Here is a 24,749-nt window from a genome sequence, read left to right on the forward strand (position 1 = left end):
TCTGACCATGGTAACGCGTTCGTTTGCCGGAACATCATTTTTCATCCGTCGTCTCTCAACTGGAGTCCCGACTATGATTTATCGCGCCACCGCATCGTCGAAAAACTTGCTAATGCGTGCCGTGCAACGGCAGATGAAGATGCACTGCCGTTTCCGCAGCAAGAGAAATCTCGCAAGTATCGACAGGGTTTTCAACGAGCGCGTTAGTGGAAATTAATCTCGGCTTCGTCGCCGCGCAACCGTGCTTTTTCTCGACAATTTCATATCAGAAAAGTTCGTAAAAATTGTCGAAGGATAATATTAATATCTGTACTTTTAATATTAAATTTTTATATAAATTATTTTTTATTTAAATTTGGCATTCATATTCATTATCCTAAATTCTATTTCTTGATAATAATAGCATAGATAAGAAATATAATAAAAATAATGGAGAAGTTTTTGTATCAATTAAAAATTTCTTTTTGAATAACACAAGAAGTTCCAAAAATTAAGCATAAAAAAATACAAATTAAAAATTATATAAAAATTTTATTATTTAAAATATATTTCTAATTTTAAAAATTTTATTTAACAATGCAATATATTCTTCACTTAATTCTAAATAAACTTTAAACTTTTAATATAGATGTAATTGTTAAGATATTTTTAATCTTAGAAAAATTAAAAACTTGTGTTAAAAAGATTTATTAAATTTTCAATATAATTCTTTTTAAAAAAAAATTTTTGAAATTTATCAGAGAATCAGTGTTTTACTCGAGACGCGCACAATCTATTGTAAAACCAAACAGCTAACCAATATGAAAAATATCAAACATAAATTAATAGTTTAAACAAGAAATATATTAGATATATAATTTAAACATGTGTGCCAAAAGTTAAGAAACAACTCACAAATAGGACGTTGTTGTCTCCAAGAATTTTTCATAGTCATCGCGTTTCTTGATGAAAAAGTCGATGCCGCTGTTTTGTCTGTAACATAAATATAGATCGAAAATTAGACTTACTTATTAATTAGATTACTTATTCACAGATAAAGCCCTTCTAATTAAGACATAATTTGCGATCGCGATTGTTAACGTCTTTAGATCGTTGTTCGATTAGAAAGCCATCCGGGGTTCGCCTGCCGCATCATGACACTATGCAAACTCCGGCACGTGTTGCACCAAAAGTTGGCCGTTTAGCGCGTCGATAAAATCTCAATTATAGTTCTCGACGTATCGCGCAAGGCGCCAGAATCTACGACCGGCATCGGCACCGGCATACATATGTACACATATGGCTGCCTAACATTAATAATCCAGACGATAATAAACTGCTGATATGTCTCATTTTTATTCGATGCATAAAATTTCATTAACAATTTCAGAAAGTTTCTTATTTATAATACAAATTCACAAAAATCACAATTTGTTACTTACAATGCCATATATTATATTATGACATGCCTTTATTTGTAAGAAATTATTTTTTTATACAATTGTGTCATATTAGCTTGCATCACGCTTCACACCAGCTTATATATATGTATGAATATTATTAATATATCAGATTTTTAACTTGTTTGCTAATAAACATTTAGAACGTTATGTTTGTATAAATTATTAAAATATTAAATTTTATATATATACTATATATATATATATATATATATATATATATATATATATATTATATTTATTACTTTTATTACTTTTAATTTTACTTTTAATTTTTATATATATATAGAAAAATAAACTTTTTAAAATATTATTACTTCTAAATATCACACAAAAATATCATTTCCAAAATGTATCTCAAAGCGGTTAATGCTGGAATATCAGCTAGAATAATCGTTAAAAGTGTAATAAATATTTCAAGAAATGTAAATATAAATATAAATAAAAATAAATAAAAACCGAAACCTTTGTCTAGAAACATATAGAGTAATAAGGAAAGAAACAATTCCAATTTATCATGCTGCGTGAAGTTTCGTCGGAAACTCGTACGCTTTAATACGTCGATAAAATCTCAATTGTAAAATGAGACGTATGGAAATGTCGGCAGTGCTCCATACATCGCTTCGCTATAAAAGGAACGTAAATGTACAGCAAATAGGTGCACATAAAGCCGAAGCTCCGTTGACTGACGGCACGGCCATTATAATTTAGCGCCAGACGCGCGAGAATACGATGAATCGCCATATCTCGTGCCAGATTTAATTGAAGCTCTTACGTAAAGATACAAAACCAAGGTTTATCTACCACGAGGCTCGGAGCATATTCAGCGAGGAGCGAAGAGAACGACATTACTTCCCTCAGACCGCATCTATTTGATAAGATCTCCCGCACGCAATCCACGAATTACCTGAAAGGACAATTTCACGGGCATGCTACCATTTAAAAATCTAGATAAGAAAACGGAAGCCCGCTGTGTGCAGAGAATGAGTCAATTATTCTTTTGTTTAGACAAAGGATAAATTAATTTAGATAAATTAATTAATACAACTGCAAGCCAACAATAAACATTAAATTGCGTGTATGAATGAGATCTAAAAATTCTAAACAATAATAAAAATATTAATATATAAAATATTAATAAAAATATTAATATAAAATATTAATAAAAATAATAAAAATAATAAAAAAATAAAATTTTTAAAAGAAATTTTTTAAAAGAATTTTTAAAAAATTTTTAAAATACAATAGATACTTGTTACAAAATTTGTTTATTGTAACATCATGTATTGAACAAATCTATTATAATTTTTCGCGAGAGTCTACAGAAATAGCCATATTTCTTGATATGTAAAACTATTATTTATTTTTGTTAAAACTATATCTTAAGATTGTATTATCCTCTGTGCTATATAAGATGACGCATATAAAGTGAAAAAAATAAAGTAAACTTGTCTTAATTGAAGTGCGCTGCAAATATAATCATGAAAGAATAGCATCTTTCATTATCAGTGTAGCAGCAAGAAATAATAAAAAGTCTTTCTCTCCTTTTCTCTTTGCATCTTCTTATAATTGTTTTGCAGGAAAATATTCTAGAAAGATTTCTATGTTCTATGTATTTTTTTTTAATCTGATATTTTTCACACCTACGTATGCCCATAATAAACATAAAAAGTCACATTTTTTTTTATTGATTAAATCAAATATTATAAAAGAAATCTCTACATGCTGTTTATTATTATTTCATCCAAACAAAGCACGTTTCATGCAATTGTAAAAAATCAATTTTTTACATAAACAATTAATCATTCTTATTATTTCAATTTCTAACATGTTTTGATAACATCTTTTCAGCGAATAAAATAAAACAATGTAATGTAAAAATTTTTTAAATTATTAGATTCTTTAACGATTGCAACTTATTCAGACTATAGATTCTATCATAATAAGATATAAATTAATTAAACGATGTAATAAAGACGCGATAATATGTACAATATGTAATAATGCATCAAAATGTTTCTCTAAGATTGCATGAAAATGTTTCTCTAACAATAAGATACTTAATTTTTTTATAATTAATATAATGTTATATAAGAAAAATTTTAAATAAATTACCTCTCTTGCACAAGAAACTTTTCGTGCAGATAAAATTTTTTATTCTAAATATATTGAAATACTCCATTAAATAACAAAAAAATATTCTTTATATTCTAAATATAATTTCTTTAAGTTTGTTAAATATTTTGACGAAAGATAGATAAATATTCACGACTCACGTAATAAAATAATAAATTCATTTTGCATTAAATATTGTAATAAAAATTCGCATACACATTTTTATGAGATTTTTTAATTTACTTACTTTTTATAATTTTCTTACTTAAACTAATTAAAAAATAATAGAAATAAATTACATTTGTTTTGCGTAAATTTTTCTCTTGTTATTAAATATGCTAGACACATCTTCGTTCAAGAATCGTAGAAATCAAACTTTGAAGAAACATGAATAGGAATCAGTACAGAAGAATTTAAAGAGCTGCTTTATGTGAGCTGAATGAAGTCTTATCACAAGTAAAAATCATTTATTATTATAACTTTTTTCTCTCTCTCTCTCTCTCTTTTTTTAATCACCATTTCATAGACAATATATGTAATCAAGAGAGATAACATAATATATACATACAATTTATTTAAATTGTCACATCAAAAAGTCACGGTAAAATCATTTATTTATTTATTAATCTATAACATAACTTGTAATAACATTTCGATAGAATTTTTTTAATTATAATTTCAATAAATAGAAATGTACGCATATATATATATATATATATATATATATATATATATATATATATATATATATATGTGTGTGTGTAATTATAATTATACAAATACAATTTATAAAATAAATGTCGAGAAGAGACGTTCATCTCTCTTAAAATATAAGCTACAAGAAATCTACCTTCCCCTCGTAAATTTTCAGCCTATTTTTTTTTTAATTATTTTTCGAGAGGAAAGTCGCAATTTGCACGCCGCCTATTTATGTTAGTCTCGTTACTAAGTTATCACCGGTAGACACCGCGTGGAAGTAAATACCTCTTTCTCGAGAGTCCGACGACGATTAATCGCCGCTACTGATTATCATAATTAATTTTAGCATATAACGAGCAGAAGCGTCGCGACCGAAATCCGCGGCCCGACAACACCGGAAGTTCTCACGAAATCCCGCGCGATATTCAATAACGTGCGAGCGCGGTGGGCCACGGATTTATCGTTGCTCTGGCGCCGGACGTTTATCCAGGATGGGTGGCATTTTAACGGGCTCGATATTTAATGAACGTCGCCGATAATATTTCTCGCTGTTCGCTCGTCGGCTCGTGTGGTGGAGCAGCTAGTTAGTAATCGGGGTTCGAAAAAGAAGGACAGACGCAGGAAGAGAGAAGTGAAGCGTTGCCACAGGGCAGGTCAACCTGCCGATAAACCACGTGCGCGTTAATAACGATAATCAGTTCATAAAGAGGGGTAGGATTGCAGCGATAACGTAAAACCGTCAATTTTATTATGTCACAGGTTTTAAACAACAGATACTGCCAGATGCTATTCTGTTTTCCAAATGTCAATATGATATGGTAAAGCAAAATAATTTTATAAATCATATATCAAAACATCAAAAAGAAAAATTAATTGATAATGAAACATAAAAAATACGTCTTTTATTGAATCTGTTAAAAATCGAGTCCTAATATTTTTTAACGCTTAAAATATTATTTAACTCTTAAATATTATCTAAAATTTTGAAAAAATAAAAATATATTTTCAAATAAAGAAAAAAAGATCTTTAACTATAAAAATTTGAAAAAATTTTCATCTGAAAACTGAAAAAGAATAAATTTGTTGTGTTTTCTAATGTAAATTATCCTTTTTTTTAAATATCAAGACTTCTATATCTTTTTTTAAGAAAAAAAAATTCAAAAAATTTTATTCTATTTTATTTATATTAGAATTCTAGAAATAATATTTCATAGATGATAATAATCTTTGCATTTAATTAAAAATTCAATTTATTTGTATGTATCATTAAATTTAAATCATAAAATATTTTTAAATCACAATATTTTTTATCTCTTTTAGAAAATTATTTTACATTAATTAATCAACTTTTTCTTTTAATTTTTTCAGATCAAGAGAAGAACAATAAAACTTATCCAGAATTTAAAACAACTGCAATATCACCAAAATCTGCATATTACATACAGAATGCATATCATTTTTTTTTATTCTATTTAATTTGCGTCAAATCGATAGTAGTTCACAAGAAATAGAAAGAAATCATAAAACAATTCTTCATTCTGCCCTCATTGTATTCACCGAAAATTTTTCCGGCAGCTTTATTATTGTATGTCACATTGATACCATGGATTTGTGCGCTTCAACGCAAACATTGACGTTTACAATAATTGAAACCTGATCCGATGACGTTTGTAATAATTGAAAGGTAGAGTTGCTTCTCGAACAGGAGCGGACGGTTGCTCGATCGATCGTCTCTAGGAGAATTTCTATTAAAGTTAAAGAGAGAGAGAGAGAGAGAGAGAGAGAGAGAGAGAGAGAGAGAGAGAGTAATCCGGAGTTATACAAGGACCTCCGCTGGTGAAATCGGTAGATCTGTGTACGTACATTCACGCACACGTCGCCACCAACAAATAGCTTTCGTATATTTCTTGACACACAGTGCGACATGTGACAGGGTTGAAGGAAACGCGAAAAATAATGATATTCTACTTACGTATGATAATGTTCGTATACTGAAATGAGATTAAGTAAATTACTGCGACAGAGAAATACATTACAAATAGCATATTCAATTTTTAACAAGCAAATATAATATATGTTTTAACAGCGATATTGCTGATGTGGATAAACGGCCGATAACATCATTAGCAATATTTTTGATAATCTCACAACTTGAAGAAAGAACGATTTTACACACAAATTATTCAACTGATTATTTGCTGAAAATTTAACGTGATGACTTCATCAAATATACTCGATCCATGTGTGCATTGATGGGTTATAAAATTTAATGGACAAGCATTAAATTGTCATAATTTATTTATATTGATATAAGTGGCAGAAAAATATGACTAAAAATTAATTTATAAGCATTAGATATTAAAGAAATATCGAGTGCCTAAGGAAAATAAAAAAGATCCAATTAAATATGTTAAATCAGCATCACTGTAATTTGACAATATTATAAATATTCTACCTTTATTTACTAAATTTCATCAAAAATCATCTAAATTTTCTTTTGATTTTGTGCAATTTTAAATGTACATAAGAAATATAAAAAGTAGATAAAATATTATATAAACTAATATTTATAATTGATACCGATATACACATAATGATGAGTTTAAGCTAATACTATTATATAATAAAATAAACAATTAAAAAAATACTTCTTGAAGAAAAAGAGAGAAAGAAATTATTCATGAGAAGTTTATTTTAATTTTAAAAATCACGATAGCGCATTTTTAGTCACCATTTAATTTAAAACGTATGAAGTTTATAAAATAAACTAACATACCACTTCTCTATCTTTGTCTCTCTTTCTCTTATTTTTTCATATGTTCAACAAATTTGAAAAAGACGATTAATGTATATATAGTTGTTTTTATCCAAAAATATAAAATATAGATTAACCATAGATCCGAAAAAAATTGATCATTAATATACCATTGTTTTTTATATATATTTCATGTATTTAAATATCATTTGTTTTGTTTAATGAGCATTTCATCTTAGAATAATTTGTTCACATAAAAATTAGGCATTTCATCCCGAAGAGCACTTCTGTCGAAAATCAGCTTTGCTGCAAACGAGAAGGCAGAGTTGCTTTGTGTAAGCTAATATCAGATTAGAACCGATAAACGAATTAGTGACCGACTACGTGCCATCTTTAATAAGTCGCATATCTTTAATAAGTCGCTTTAGTTTGCAAAATTTCTCATTTATTGTGCGCTTGCTATAAAATAATATAAAATAACGAGTTTCCTGCAGAAAAAAATTTGAAAATGTGAGAAAAGCTAAAAACAATAATAAGATAAACGCTCTCAATTATAAAGCTAAATTATATTTCTTCTATTTTTCTATTATATTTTTTAAAATAAATTTTTATTTTTAATTTTATTTCTTTTTCCGATAAAAATAAAACTATGGTGGGACGAGTAAGGAAAACTAAATAACAGTCACACAGAAAACAAAAACATATTAAAAAAATTTATAAGTATTCTCAGTGCTTATATCAGTGCAGGATATCACACTATGCAACATATATATATATATATATATATATATATATATATATATATATATATATATTTGAGTGTTTACACGTGAACTGCTTCATCAAACTCATAAATACCTGATATTTAATGATATCTGTGATACGCTTTACAGTATGTAAAGCAACGATATCTCTGAGATTCCGTAAGCTCGATTTGCACAAGCTCCTCTCGACCACACCGAATAAATATCGAATTACACAAGAAACTGACGGGACGTTTATACGATACGTATTATTTTATTAAATTAATTATTAAATTTTTGTCCTTCTTCTCTCGTTTAGATAGTACGATATTTTGGTAAAGATTAAATCGACAAAAATGAGAGTGTGTATTTTTATGTATAAGACATGTATTAATAATACAAATAATAATAAATTTATTTAAGAAATTATTTTTTTATTTATTTCTATTTTTTCCTATTTTTCTATTTAATTAATTATTTTTTTTTCTATCATACATTTTTCGTTAAAAAATTAATTATCTCATTTTTATTTTTATGTATAACATTCATTGTTGTATGTAACAATAAAAACATTTTTAATAAAAAATGTAGGATTGAAAAAATACTTTATTAAATAGAAAAATAGGATAATTAAATAAGAAAAATAATTTGTTAAATAGATTTATTATTTATAACAAATTCTTTTTCTTATTTTAAATATAAAAAAATTCGTTTAAAATATAAAGAATTTTGAAAGAATTCAATTCTCTATTTCTAGATAAATTTCTAGATAAAATTTCTAGATAAAAAAAGAATCCATTACATCTTCCATTACTCATCCGACGTTTAATCGAGTTCAAATACGCTTTTACTTGATATATAATTCTAACTTTCTGTCTATTTAACTGAGCAAAGGCAATCGATCTGATTGATCACGGAAGGTCATCGAGAGCATATACCAAGGACGTCAGCAGGTCAGCCATAGGCTTTGAACCGTTCTCGGCGCTACCACAATGCGTGGACGCCCCGAATCCGCATGTTTGCCGACCTATGTTCGACAGCTTTGACGTGTCTCTCGTGGGGACGTAGACACCGGAGATCAAATCTGGAGATGACCAAACCACTGTCCCATCACCACAAGCAATTCGGAATTGATGCTATCTGATCTCGCGTGTTAAGAGTTATCACTATATAAACCATACCATCGTATTAGTCATCGCATTGTCTTAGGACGTCTTAAGTTAAATAATGGCAATTTGCTAATTTCATGTAAAAAACAATAAATTAAATAATGTTAATACTATGTTTTGTTTGTAAATTTAACAAAATATATAAATTAATAATACAAAATTATACACAGAATTATATAAAATTATGCATAAATAACAAAATTGCAGTAGAATACTAAAATATTAATTTATAGTAAATATTAATTTATATTAAATATTTATGATTATATATATACACACACACACACACACACATATATATATTAATAATTTATTAAACAAAATAATTAAAACGTTATTTAAATAAAAATAGCCATTTAACTCAATATTTTTTCAAATAAATATTTTTTCACCAATTTTTTGTAAAAAATTATTGAAACAATGCCAACCACTTAAAGTGCTTTAATAATTTCTTTAATTATAAGTTTCTATTTTTTTGTCTTATGGTATCTCATCATATTTTTTCTCAATGGCAAATAATAAATTGATAATATTTTTAATCATTGATATATACTAATTTTGTATTAAATCTTGTGAACAAAGGAAATTTAATAAAATATTTATTTTAACAATTATATCTCAATATCTTAATACAACACATAGCACTATAATAAAATTTGACGTTGACATATGCTGTTATATCTAATACAATTTTTACAAATTTATGTTCAGCTATTAATTTCGCGCTATTATCCAAAATTTCATCGTCCAACAGTAAGATTACAAAAAGTTCTTTTATAAATCGAATCTCGAACCAGTTTATGAGATTTTTTATGCCAAAACGCTTTAAACATGTAATTATTTTTTAATCCTCTTAAGCACAGCAATAGCAACAAAAAAAATTTATCGCAGATTAAACTGATATTTAAGCCTCTTAAATGAAATCAATACATTATCATTCATAAAGAATGGTTTCAATTATAACTATATTACTCCAAACAGTTAAATCTCCCGGAGACGAACCAATTAGTGATAGTAGTTATTTTTTTAGTAAAGTCTTATTGTCATAATTAGTAAAACAAAAAAAGCAATGTAAATGTTTTTTTTTAGCACCATTGAAATACTCACTAATCTTTGGTGAAATCTTTTCACTACTTTAAATTATGTTCACCGATTCAATTTAAAGAAGTATTTATTTAATACACGTAACTAATTAGAGCAAAAGTTTTTGTAAATATTTGTAGATATACATATATTTGTATTTAAAATATTAAATATTAATATTAAAATAGCATGAGAACAGAATACAATAATTTAAACTCACAATATTATGTGACACAATTATATCGATACATTGTAAACATTAAAGGTCATGTAATACGCGTTATTAACATATGAATTGCCAACAATACAAGAGAGTGAACATATCCCCGATGTATGTATAACGCATTCATTATGTTACCGCGCAGCCAGATTCCGATTTTCATTTCCATTAATTTCGTGTAATTGTAGACGGATGAATGAAGTAAAGTACCTATTGTTCCTCGAGCGGACGAACAATACTCGTTATGCTTGGGTCTCTGTTGCACGTCTACCGCAGAAACATTTCTGCAAGCTATTCTCTCTCACACATATCTCTTCAATATGATTAAAGACGGTTAAATTAATTTAACCTCGAGTTTAAAACAAGAGATGTTTGATTGAGCGAAAAATATTGATAAATTGAAATTGCTGAAGATCGGAATCTTATATTATTCTTTGTAATATTAATTCTGCTGTACCGAAATAAAAAACAAATCAGACATGCCATTAAAACGTAAAAAAATAATGTGTTATCGATTTAAGTGACCTTCAATCCGAGACCGGTTGCAATATAAAAATAGATTGTTTTCATTTGATATATTGAAGCCGAGTTTAAAAATTCTGTTAGCCAATAAAAAAACATTGCATAACGTTTCAATCATATTGTCGGCAATATCCATTATTCCAAAATTAAAAAGTTGATATAGAATTTATATTATATACATAGAATTCGTTATCACCAAACACAAATAAACTCTTCTTTATTTTTTCAAAAATTAATAAATTTATTTTCCATTAATTTTAATTAATAATTAATAAAGCTAATTTAACTCGCCTATCACAATTTAAAAAAATAGAGATATTATTACTTATCAAGTAAATAGAGTAGCAAAAAAAAGTATGATGAATATATAATAATAAATAAGTATGCCTCTCGAATTAGAATCAATAATAAAGAATCAAATTAATATTTCATTTAATTAAATATTTTATATAGCTTGGTTACTGCGCATATTATTTAATACGAAACACTAATATAAAATAAATATTATATTTCTATTTTAAGTTAATTATTTAAAAAAATTAATAGATAAACATGAATCTTGAGAAAAATTTCTGTATCCATTGTAACATATATACTATTTGTTCAGTACTAATTCAAATCTTCTCTAATCATATCATTTGGAATGTATAGTCACGTAACTGATATTCAATTTCAACTGCCCATTTATAACAAAATGTTAAATTCATCAAACATATCCGCAAATCAGAAACAAGCAAATCCGCGTATCGATAACAGACGAAACTTGATCATCCCGATTAATTATCATTCATTCACGGCAATGTACTTGGGAAACCAGCTCATTGTTTCATAGGTATCGAACGAGACAAGACGACACATTATCGCGTTCTGATTGACTCGACTGACCACACAATTACAGTAACCCGGATAATATCTTATCCACCGGGCTAGTCGCGGCTTCGTTCGTCTGAATCAATTATGCAAAATCATGAAGCAATCGCTGCGCAAGAATCAGTAATTTGAAACTATACGACACCATTATCCTGTATCGAATTTCTAATATACGATATATATATATATATATATATATATATATATATATATATATTGTTTTATTAATTATTATTTAATTAACGCATGAAAGGTGACAGGACAAAGAAAAAGACAAGGGAGATAAAGTAAATAACTTCAGAAATCTCTATACAGCCCTCGAAACGCCAAAAATCTAATCTTTTTTCCTATGTCAAATAATTGTTTTTGGATTAAACTTGCAATCAGTACAAGCTGTTGTATGAACAAATATATATCTATCTGTGTGCATTCTTATGTGCGATTATATCTGTGTATGTAAATTTGAGCACAGCCACAACAAAGCCAACATATAAGACTTTTGATGCAAAAAATTATTTTTTAAAAATTGATATTTTTAAAAGGGAAAATATTGATAGTTCAGAATTGAAAATCAGTATAAAAAAATGAAGTAATGGAAATTTAAAAAAAATAAGAAACCATTTTTATTGTTTGTTATTTGAATTAATAATTAAAAATAAAAATAATATAATAATAACATAATAACGTAATAATTATCAAAACGAAATCACAAAAAATTATATCAAAAACATTCCTATAATAATTAATTTAAATAACAATTACAGATCGAATCGAGCTTTATCGTACAAAAAATTTATAATTAATATTATTATAATTTATTATAATTAGATTCTTAGATTTATATTTAAATTTATTTTCTATAATTTATATTAAATAAATATTTTTATAAAATTTTCTGATATTATTTTACATGTAACAATTTTAAGCGAATTATCATTTAATCAACTGCATATAGTAAAAAGATTTATTTCTTAAACATCAATTTTGTTTTTTTTACATTATAGAACAATTTCAATAACAATTTTTTTTAAAACTTGCAGATATTAGTGCTTTTCATCCTCCTTCATATTGGCATTCCACTTATCATATCGACCCATATAATGCCGAGAGATTTTAAAACTTTCAATGAACATCCTGGTTAACTCTCTAAATCGCTAATTGTTATAAAATGTTTTTGAATCCTCAATTATTACGAAATGCTAAAACTATCGTCGAAATCCTGTTAAATGGAAAAACAATAACTACGAGAATTAATCAGTTTTGCGTAAAGTTTTCAACGCGTGAAGCGTTATTCAGCATCGATACCGAACTGATGCTGGCACAAGAACAATAAAGCTTTATTACCATAACGAGTAATTGAGTGCGAACTCTTGCTCACGCATAGTGAAACTATCAACTCTGCACAGACTATATATCAGAGTTATGTTTGTTAAAAAAAAGAAATTTGTATCCTATTTATACATATAAAAATATAATATAAAAGCTGATAAATTTTATAAATATCACGCGATATAACAAGATATTTAAATTTAGTATGCAAATGGATGCAAGAAACAAATAAATATAATTATAACATTTTTTTAATATTTTATTAATATTAATATTATAAATAAAAATGTGTACATATATGCTAGAAAATAATAGCAATTTTAAATAATTTAATTTTTTTATTTAATTGTTTAATTTAGAATTTAAAAAACGTTTATTATTATTTTGCATTATGCAAATAAATATAAACAAATATTTATTGAAGCATGGAAAACTTGCCATTGTTACGAGATTTCACATAATAAAGTTTTAAAGTAAATATGCATGTACCTATATTGTGTGTGTGTGTAAAATGTATATTATATATATTATATATATATGTATATATATATATATATATATATATATATATATATACACACACAATATATGGTGTATACATATATATGCAGATTTTCATATATATAAAATATATGAATATATTTTCGTTATCCTGATTAGTAAATGTTTCGATTATATTTTATTCGATAGGTATAGCATTGTTTACAGAATTGAAAGCTGCATATCATCATAAATCAATTCCCGAAAAAAGCACTTGAAGTTTCTGACGTATATTGAAGAAGGATTCATATTCAAGAAAAACATATCCGCGGATACAATGGCTACCGAATATTTTGCAGTAATTTATATATTTCAGCGTATCCGCGAAACCATGTAGAACTTGCCATCAATTTATTCATTGCCATCAAATCTAAAAGTTTTTTGATATATATATATTATTATTTATTTTGTTTTCACCTTTAAACTATCGACAATTTTAGAGTTGATATAAAAGCATATAATGTTGAAATTTACAAATTTACGATATAATAAGCAGATTACAGCTTGATTTAAATAAACAAATATTCATACAAATATTTATATAAATATTCATATAAATATTCATACAAAAATTAACGTTATGTAATTTTTCTAATTTAATTTTTTTATTTATCTCAAGGATAAGAAAATCAATTTTATTGGAATATTAACTATTGTTTAAAGCGGCTTGCGATATTATGGCAAACAATGATCTGATTTCAAAGTTTATTTTTTTTTTTTTTAATGCAAAAGACCTTCTCTTTTTTCCACCGCTATTTATTTATAGTTAATATTTCATAACTCTTGTATTTCTAAACTTTTAAATTCTTAATTTTTGTCTCTCTTTCTTTTTCTCTTTCTACTAACGTTTATTTTCTTTAATAAACATGTAAAAGAAATCAATATTTCTAAAATTACCAGTGAGAAACTGGATCCCAAAGCATATTGATGTTTGTATGAATTAGCATAAAATTACTATGTGTAGATTAGGATAATATTACTTGTGTGGATTAATATAATATTACTATCTCTATATTATTGTTTAATTTTGGTTCTCCTTAATAGTGAAGAATTGTCTGGATGTATTCACCGGATCGTCCATATTTTTTATAAACTTGGAGAACCCTAAGCTAATCTAATATAATGTAATTTAAAAAATGAAGAAAAACTTTATGATAAAAAAGCTAGCGCATTCTATACGTACTTAAAATAAAATTTTCTGATTCAAAAGTTATTGGGTGGATTTTCAATAATATCGAAAATAGTAAATTCCATACAAATTTTGTTCTATTGTAATTTTTTAATTTATATAACTAATGGATTTTGTTATAACTAATGGATTTTAATTACAACTTGTATTATTCATCCGCTAAAGCTAGAATAAAAGACAGATATTGTACTAAAATCGCATAAAACAATATTACATAACCATTCGTAAACTTTAACCGATTGTAAACTTAAACTGCATCATGATCTCTTATGTTAATTATGCCATTGCCGAAACAACAACAGCAATGCATTATGCATTACGTGCGTTAGTTAATTGTACAAGGATAGACAAGTTATGACCTGGCGTACAACAGTTACAATCAATTCGTTTCTGTAGTACTCCGCGATTCTCTCATCAATGTGCAAAGTGCATAATTAAGCAAAACGTATGCGTACGCGTATATATAATGAAACTATTTGCTGATGTAATTGACGCGAGATATATTTGCATATTTTACGAAATCGCGAACATTAATTATCATTTAGTTCCATTCTTGTTTTGTATTTATAATTTATGTCTATATCACATACATATATTTGGCAATATACAAAATATATATATATATATATATATATATATATATATATATATTTAATTTATATTATTTGCTTGAACCATAAGTCTTTTTTATTTTTTGTATAAATATATAATATCGAAATCTAAATATATATTTTGTTCTACAAAAATCTTTTAAATTAAAAAACGATTTGTAAAATTTTTAAAATAAAAAAGGAAAGCTGAAAAAATAAATTAATTAAATATATTATTAAACCTTTGCAAAAGCAATAATATCTCTTAGAGATCTAAAATATTTTGAAATAACTCTGTACATACATACATCCCACTAAAAAAAAATTTGTTTTTGCTTTTAAAATCATTTTGATTAGTTTCCCATTAATTACACATCTTTAAATGCTATCTAAGCAGTCATTTTGTTAATATTTTCATAATTTAATCATTTTTCTTATAAAAGAAAACATTTTTAATTTGCAGTTTTCTTTCAAATAATAATAAACTGGGATTTTAAAGCAGTCTCCTCTCTCAAACATCATGCTTACTTTGTCTTAATAATTATAAGCATGGAATGTCTATCATATATACATAAAAGATATCTAAAAATAATTTTTTGATCACATTTTTCATTTGTATAACAAATTCAGCAAACATTTTTCAACAGATTAAAGACCTAATTATGCATATTTAACACTTAAAATTTTTGTACGCGTACATTAAATTCTTTTTAAACAATTTATAACAAATTTTAAAAGCAATTTAATTCAATAATTAATTAATTAAAATATGAAATAGTCTAGTATTAAAATATAAAATATAAAATATGAAATAGAAATTAATTTAAAGAGAGAATTACAACAAATTAAAATGACACAACAAATAAAGAGCTTGATCTAAATTTTTGATCAGAAAAAATTTCACTGCAAACTGATTAAAAAATGTTCGATTTTTTTATTATTTCTTTAATTTATTTAACTTCTTTAATTTATTTAATTCTTTAATTTATTCTCCAAAACACTTAGTATAAAGCCAAGTGCAGCATTATTTAGTTCCAAGAATATTTTCATTTCTTTTTACTCTCGCAACATTCTTCGAAGAGATTCGCATTTAAAACAAATAAATATAAGTTGCATGAAAAAAGACGAATTGAAACTATCTTTTCATTTCTTCAATATTAAGATCTCTGACAAAGTAATGAAAGTTTAATTCAGCGGAAGGGGTTAACAAAAAAAAAATAAAAAACAAATATTATTAAACGATATTAAAATTATTATGTTTCTAATCCCGTCAAAAGTAACTGAACGTTGAATACTACATGAGAGAGAAAAAAATTTGATCAAAACAAATTAAATTAATTAAATCCCTGCAAAGGAGAAAAAAGAATTTTTAAATTGCCCATACAGATAAATCAAAAGATCATTAATGATACATTTTACTAAATAATAAAAGCGTTATATGATAAATAATTATAAATATTAAAATTCCGTCCAAAAATATGAGCTAAAATCTCTTTAAAAAAAAGCGATATTTTTTTTAATGAATTCTTATCTATTTATAAATCATAGATTTTCTTCTTAAATATTATTTTTAAATTTTTGTAAACAATAATTTACAATAATAAAGAATATTAAGAAATTATAAACAATTATAAAAATTCTAATTTTATTAATTTTGGAAATTTAAAGTAAATCTTAATTAAAGTAAATCTAATTGATTAAAAAGACATTTATACATATTGCTACGCGCAAAATATAAATTACAACTAATTTTTTTTTTTAAGTATGATATTTCTTTCATTTTTGAACAGCTAAAGAAGAGAAATATCGATTTTTGTAGGAAAATAATTGTTTAAAAAATAAAAAATAATTTAAGGAGCATTAATCTCGCGATTTTACGTGCTTAATTTTTAGTTATAGCAATGAAAATCTTTCGATTGAATGCTGTCGTTCTCTTAAACTTTCCATAAAATAAAATAGCACTGTTACGATAAAGTATTGCGGATGACTCTAGTTTATAACGGCGGTTATTAAGAACGTTGCCAACAATTTCACGGACCATTGTGTCGGCGGACAGTTTAGGAAAACGCGGGACGTGCGTGCCGCTGTCGTAAATCCAGTTCCGGAAATCGGCTACGAGGTAATACATTACTTTATCGAGCTTGCTTCTGTGCCATGTATACCGTACTCACTGTATATATGTACATATTCACATGTAAACATGTGCGTTTGTGGATGTGCATATATGACAGAGCGTGCCTCCGTCGGAAGTAGGCCGGTTTCGCCGGCGGCGGCAACGCTAAATTGCGGTGCCCGCGTGCTTAACACTGTTAACAGACTGCTACTTCGTTAGTCACCGTCGCCCGCTTAACCTTCGCGGTGACACTTCCCCAATTGCACCCGAAAGCTCGTTACAGAAGGTCGCTCTTTACAGCAAAACTAGCGTAGCGGTGACATAAAATCAGGCAATCTCAAAAAGACAGGATAATTTTGAGAAATGTCTGTATTAATACACACATTTTGATCATCGTAGAATTAAGGATGTATGTGATATATATCGAAATACTAACAAAAGCATTAAAATTTGTGTAAAAACTAAGCACAATTCTCTTAACGCTTTGGAAGTTATTTAAATTTAATGTTACTATTGATTCTTATGGAAAATCGCCTATTGTAGCACTTATTGACAAATTTAACAAAGAAAAAATATTACTAGTGAAATAAAAATTTTCACATGTATTAAGAAAATTCTAATAAATATTTGTGCAAAACTTGATTTAGATCCACTAATTCGTTTAAAAGTTATTTACTAAAAATTGTAGAAAAATATTATCTGTCTCTTTTTCTCTCTTTCTGCGAATTACTCGTTTTTCATTATTTTTTTCAGTTGATTTCAGAGGATATTAACAATCAAAAGTTTTTGCGATAAATTAAGAAAAATATTAATTACAACTATTTTTTTTACGAAGACGTCAAAATCCATATTATTTTACTTTTACTTGATACTTTAATTTTTTTCATTGCCCGAATTTATTTTTTTAATTTTTTACACAGTATAAACGTAAGAAACATGTTTTCTTTTTAATTTTGACAATTTTTTGCTACTATTGTACATCCAGAACATCCTTAAGACAAAAAGGCAACAAATTAAAAATGTAGAAAAAATTAAAATAATTATACCAATAATAGAAATATCGTGTTTTGAATAGACAGAGATGAATTAGAAAGAGACAACGTTGCGGATATCTTGATCAGATTTTCAAGACACAACACGCTTCATCCGAATGTATGGATAGAACAAATAACAAATCAATTGCGCTTATTGTGAGGCGGGAGATCACGAATTGCAGTCCGATCGAGAATAGTCGCGGTCTAACTTTGATCTTGTTTCGGGAACGGGCCGCGAATTTCGAAATTGGAATTCTCGGTCAGACAGCACGTATAGTCTCGAGCTCCGCTAGTTAATGCAGTAATACTCAACAGATTATGGATTTATCCAATCGGTTTGTATACACGCGTGTACATATATATATATATATATATATATATATATATATATATATATATATATATCATATCGACGATATAAGCCGTGTAACGCAAAACAATTGTTCAGCGCCTACTTTATACATTACCGTGAGAATAATCATTCCGTTACGTCGTAAAAATATCCGCCACACATCTGTCAAGATCATTCTTCCTCCGTGTATTTCTCGCATATATACAGGGTGGCCTCGAACGTTTCAGCCAGACTTTGAGGTCTTATAGGAAATTTAATTCTGAAGAAAAAATTTCCTATAAATATGGGTCGAAGAATGCTTTTTTAAGAAGTTATCGCTCAAAAACCTCTAAAATCGTGATTATTTTACACATTTTTTCAAATATCATGGAAAATGTGTGTCTTTAAACAAAAAGTACTGAAACAAAAGTTGTAAAAAATTAAATTATCTTTTAAATGAGATTAAAATGATTGTAGTACGTTCCATAGGTTTTGAGATAATCAGTTTCAAATGTACAAAAAAATATTTCTTTTTGCTGTCGATATAGCTTTTTAAAGATACTCTCCATTTAAAATAATATTCTACAGTGCTATTTTAATTTAAAAAGAAGAATTACTTTATTTTTATGAAAGAAAAAGATTTTTGTTTTTTAATTTTATTGATTTTTCTCTAAGAAATTTATTAAGTTTCATCTTCTTTTTATTTTATTTCTTAAAACTTATGGAACGTACTACAATCATTTTGATCTCATTTAAAAGATAGTTTAATTCTCTACAACTTTTGTTTCGGTACTTTTTATTAAAAAACGCATACTTTTCCTGATATTTGTAAAAACATATAAAATAATCGTAATTTCAGAGGTTTTTGGGTGTTAATTGTTTAAGAAAGCATTTTTTGACTCATGTTTAGAGGAAATTTTTTGTTCAGAATTAAATTTCTTATGAGATCTCAAAATTTGGCTGGAATGTTCGGGGCCACCCTGTATATATATATAATAATAATAATAATAATATACACAATATAAATACATTGTCATGTATTCGTCATTTGTCACAGAATATTATGCATAGCGCGACCACGTGTACTCGATCGGCATTGGCATAAGGAACGTCGATAGATACTCGAGTTTGGATATTACTGGTGTTTTATCGCATCGCGCGGTCCACCGAGTTCGTAAGTTAACTCCGATCACGCTCGCGAGTTCCCGAGCGGAGAGTTAGAAAATCGCTCGGCTGACTCTCGAATCTAATGCGCGATTTACTGGCGGACCATGCGGAACCATAGATTACAGTTAATATCCCAGAATCGAACTTCGATGATAAAGAAACTTCCATGTGACGAGCGTTAACTCTCTTTAACTGCTCGGAAGCACAGACTTAATATCAAGCTTGCGTTAAGTGTAGCAATTTTCATCTCATTCTGTATTTTATCTATCTAATATAACAATAGCATTTAACATAATTATTGTAATTAATTGTTATAAAAATTTTGTTAAGTGTATGTGTATATAATTCAAAATAACATTTAATTTATTGACGTACGTTAACATCATTTCTGTCATTATGAGTTTCTTTTCGATCAAAAATATAACAAAAAATGATCAATGAAATACTTTTATTTTGAATTTAAAAATAATTTAAAAATAAATAATATATTTCAATAAAATTCTTATCGCATTTATAAAAATTTTATGTCAGATTTTTAACTATCCATTTTCTCAATTTTACTTTTTCCGAGTAAAATAATGCATTTGTTTCTCATATTCTGATGCATCATAGGAATTGCGGGAAATATACCTATTATTTTAACGCATTAATATTAATCTGAGAGCCAGATAAAGTACACGCATGCATGTGACATACATTATATAATAGAAAGAAATTTTAGGCCGTAACGATGTTAATTTCTCGCGGTTCATACTTACGCTGCAATTAATAAAATTATATAAAAGTTTCATCTCGGCTTTAAACGCCAGTCTCCCGTGTCGTATGTATGCAGACGGTCATTATCCAACGAGATTAAACCATTCGTCGTAGCTGCGTGAATTAATCGGTTAAGCGGAATAACTTTTGTACGTATTAAATGCATTGTGAATAATATATACGGTAATTTTCTTTCGCGGCCGCGACGACTCATAATCGCTTTAATTATGCGACATATTCTATTATGCATTACGCTCTGTAACACATAGACGGTGTGCATTACAACTAACAATTATAAATTTTAAATGATTATACGGCGCGAATTAATTACACATTTGCATATAACTCGCAACGGATGGCGATGCAATTACTGTATAATCGGCTTTTGGGTGGATTACAATGTCGGATTATACATGACCTCCCCCACGGCCTAATCTTTTTCATCCCCTACTATCGATTGCCGACTAATTCTGATCAAACTGTACGAGAATAGTTGTTTGCACGAGACAACCGATAGAACTGTAAAGAGAGTCCGAAATACGCAAACATAATGTACTCATCATGTGGTTTACATGCGAATACAGCGCGTGTGGCAAGTCGAATAACACGAAAATGGCGGGTAACGATACATCGCGTATTCCGCGGTGAACAATCCTACACACCCTAATCAAAACGCACGACATTCGTTTCGTGTGTATTGGGACGAGCCAATCAAGCTGATGAGGCGTATGTGCAAACGTATGTATATAAAATGTCCACGAATTTTCTTTTGTTGAAAGAAACACTATAAAAACACTAATTAATTGCTGTAGATTTCGATTAAAATTAAATTTAAATTAAATTTGTCTTTTTAAATATAAATATTAAATACCACTCATAATTTACAATTAACCACTAAGTATATGATAAACTTGATGAATAGCAAAATAAATATTTATTAGTTACCGAGTAATTATTGATTGATATGTAATTTTGCAAACATTAAATAATTAACAGAATTTTTTAAATGCCAAGTTTTTTTTCACGTAACATCATAGATGTAATATATTGTAAATATTGTAAAAATCAAGATTTATAAAAATCATAAAGACTGATGTTTAAACAAAAACATCGTGATTCAAACATTTTTGGACGATAACTTTATTTTGTCATCATTTGATTTTGCAGAAAATGTTTCTCGGATTCCATAATCACATTCTTTCAAAGAAAATATTTGCTACTAAAATTTATTGAATCTAATTTTCGATATCTATTTCTATAACTTTTTTTCCTTATAATCACAAACACACACGCGCGCACACATATAATAATAATTGCTTATCATTTTTATTATACAAATATATATGGATATATAAATATCTATAAGTGTGTATATTTATATGTATATGTGTATATATATATTTGTATTTTCTTTTTGTGTAGCGCGCAACTCTTTGTACGATGAATCTAATAATTATTTTTATATAAAACTTAAGAAAAGTAATAAAAAAATAATAGAAACTTATATATTATATAAATTACTATTGTAGTTTTTTTATACTATTTCCGTATAACGAGTATTTCTGTATCCTACATCCTATTGTCCACAAACACTGCATCCTACAAACACTGCAAAATACAATTGACAAGATAAATTGATAAATCGATATTGTAACAATAGAATAGCAATAAAATAAAAGAGACAAGTGGTTACCATTATATATTCTTTTGTATTTTCAAATAATTGTTGCGGATCAACTATCGTTAGCGAATTGCAAATAAAACCAAAATAGAAAAGTAAAAAAAGAAGAGACAAAGTCGTAAACAAGAAATTTGTTGTATTCATTCATTCACGAGAGCTAGCCATTGTGTGTATGTACACTATATCTAAATCTATTTGTAATGTATATTTTTGCTCAATCAAGCTCAAGATTAAATCGTGTAACAATTAATTAAATTAACAATTATTGTATAACATTATTGTATAATATTTAGATAATTATTTTAATTAAATAAAAAATTATTGAAATTTTTACTAATCATCTTTAGCATACACAAGTATGTGTTAAATAAATCTTAAGTATATTTAAATAAATATTTTAAATTTTTAATATATAACAATATATATAATATTTGGATTTTAATAAAATATATAATATTTAGATTTTTTTAAGAATTTTTAAATAATATTTACTTTAAATTTAATAAGTAAAATTTCAATATTTTGATTTTAATTACATAGTTTAAATATTAATAATATTAATTACATAATTTATATATTAATAATACTTTATATATTACTCACCATAATGCGATGATACGTCTAATAATACAACTGCGGTTGAAAACTGGAAACTTATCTGTAAATAAAAATATTAAAATAATTTTTAAAACTATTTTTAAATATATTTTTACTAAATGCACAAACACATACGCGCGCGCACGCACGCACGCACACAGACACACACACAAATACACACACCCACATACATAAAATTACATAATTTTTTTAATATTAATCTTTTTCTAACATTAAAAAAAAGGTTATTAATAATAATTTAAATAACAATATGTTGCCAACATTTCGAAGTAGTAAAATTAATAATATTAAAGTCAATGATATTAACCGTCTGTTGAAACATACATCACTGACGCTACGACGTGACGCTAAATTGTCAACAAAAAAATAAACATTGCGAGAGAGAAAAAGAAAAAGAATACGTTAAATAAATATAAATATTTACCAATCAATGTACACAGTAGCCGCAATTACTCTATTCGAACGAGTCAATCGAGAAAAATCGCAACTAATTATGATCACGGGCTCTAATTATTGTCACGGACAATTACTCCACACGACATTCTTGATTATTATACGCACGACTCACTTTTAAACGCGCCAACAACGCGAAACGCAATCGTCTGTCTCTACGTTCAACACTGCCAATTTACCTTACGCGACGCGTTTCAAATAAATATAATGTGGAAGATTAAAGTCACACCAATTTTAGATCAATGTGCCAGCGAAAATGTTGCACTCTGAATATAAGCGCACGTGACAAGATGAATACGTGAGTCAAGCGAGAAGCCGTCGCGACGCGTCGATTATATACAGAGTGTCCGGCATCAATTGCATCACTTGTGCAGATAGAGCAGGCAAAACTAAGAAGAAAAGTCCTGTACCATTTTTTTCAATAATGCTTAATAAAAAAGTTATTGAGTGAAGTCTGGCAATTCCGGCACCGACCTTTAGCTGAACGCACGTCAATGAGCCGCGCGCCTAGCATGTGTGCGTGAGCGCTCAGCTGTTTACAGCATCTCACTGACGTGCGTCTGGCTAAAGATCGGCAATGATTAACCAGACTTTACTCAATAATAACTCTTATTAAGCGTTATAAAAAAAAATGGTACAGGACTTTTCTCCTCAGTTTTATCTGCATACGACGGATGATGCGATTGACGTCGGACACCCTGTATATGTACATATACAAAGACGCGTTTATTGAATGTAAATAACTTGATCATCTTATAAGGATTAATTATATAATTGTAAAATAAATATCATTAATTACTAATTAATTACTATCAAATATCCTAATTCAGTATTCCCGACGCGTTTTGACAAGTATATAACGGAATAATAGCTCGATAAATAAAACGCAAATCCCAGACTTGGGTATGAATAGCGCTGAGTAACAGAGAATATTAAACATAATCGGATACGCGCGATGTCATTCAATGCTAAATTAATGCACTAGAGTAATCGATTCGGCACTGCCGACACTCGTTCGTACATAAATTTAGGTTTTGACCGGATAAAATGTCCCAAATAAACGGAACCGCATAGAATTGACTCGTCGTCGCATCGACAATGACGGCAAAGTGACATTGCGCGAGTCAAGCGAGAAACTGTCAATGGCGCGTCAATCGTTCAAATGTACATACACAATGATGCGTTGAGCCTCGATGTTAAATATAAATACGTGCATCTTGCATGATTGTTTTATAACGATTAATTATATAATTGCAAAATAAATATCATTAATTACTAATTAATTATTATCAAATATCTTAATTCACCATTCCCGACGCATCTTGATAAGAAT

At 27.4% G+C, this 24,749-nt stretch overlaps 1 protein-coding gene across 1 annotated transcript in view; it reads right to left on the reverse strand.

Moving 5' to 3' along the window:
- The window catches only part of LOC126856757 (uncharacterized), a 265,099-nt gene that overhangs the window by 177,933 nt on the left and 62,417 nt on the right, over nt 1-24,749 (reverse strand). Inside the window, exons 2-3 of the mRNA XM_050605575.1 lie at nt 22,949-23,003; nt 895-972 (exon numbers count right to left, since the gene is read on the reverse strand). The gene's annotated coding sequence lies outside the window, so the exon portion shown is untranslated. The remainder of the gene's footprint in view (nt 1-894; nt 973-22,948; nt 23,004-24,749) is intronic.

This window comes from Cataglyphis hispanica, chromosome 2, assembly GCF_021464435.1.
Source record: "Cataglyphis hispanica isolate Lineage 1 chromosome 2, ULB_Chis1_1.0, whole genome shotgun sequence".
Taxonomy (NCBI): domain Eukaryota; kingdom Metazoa; phylum Arthropoda; class Insecta; order Hymenoptera; family Formicidae; genus Cataglyphis; species Cataglyphis hispanica.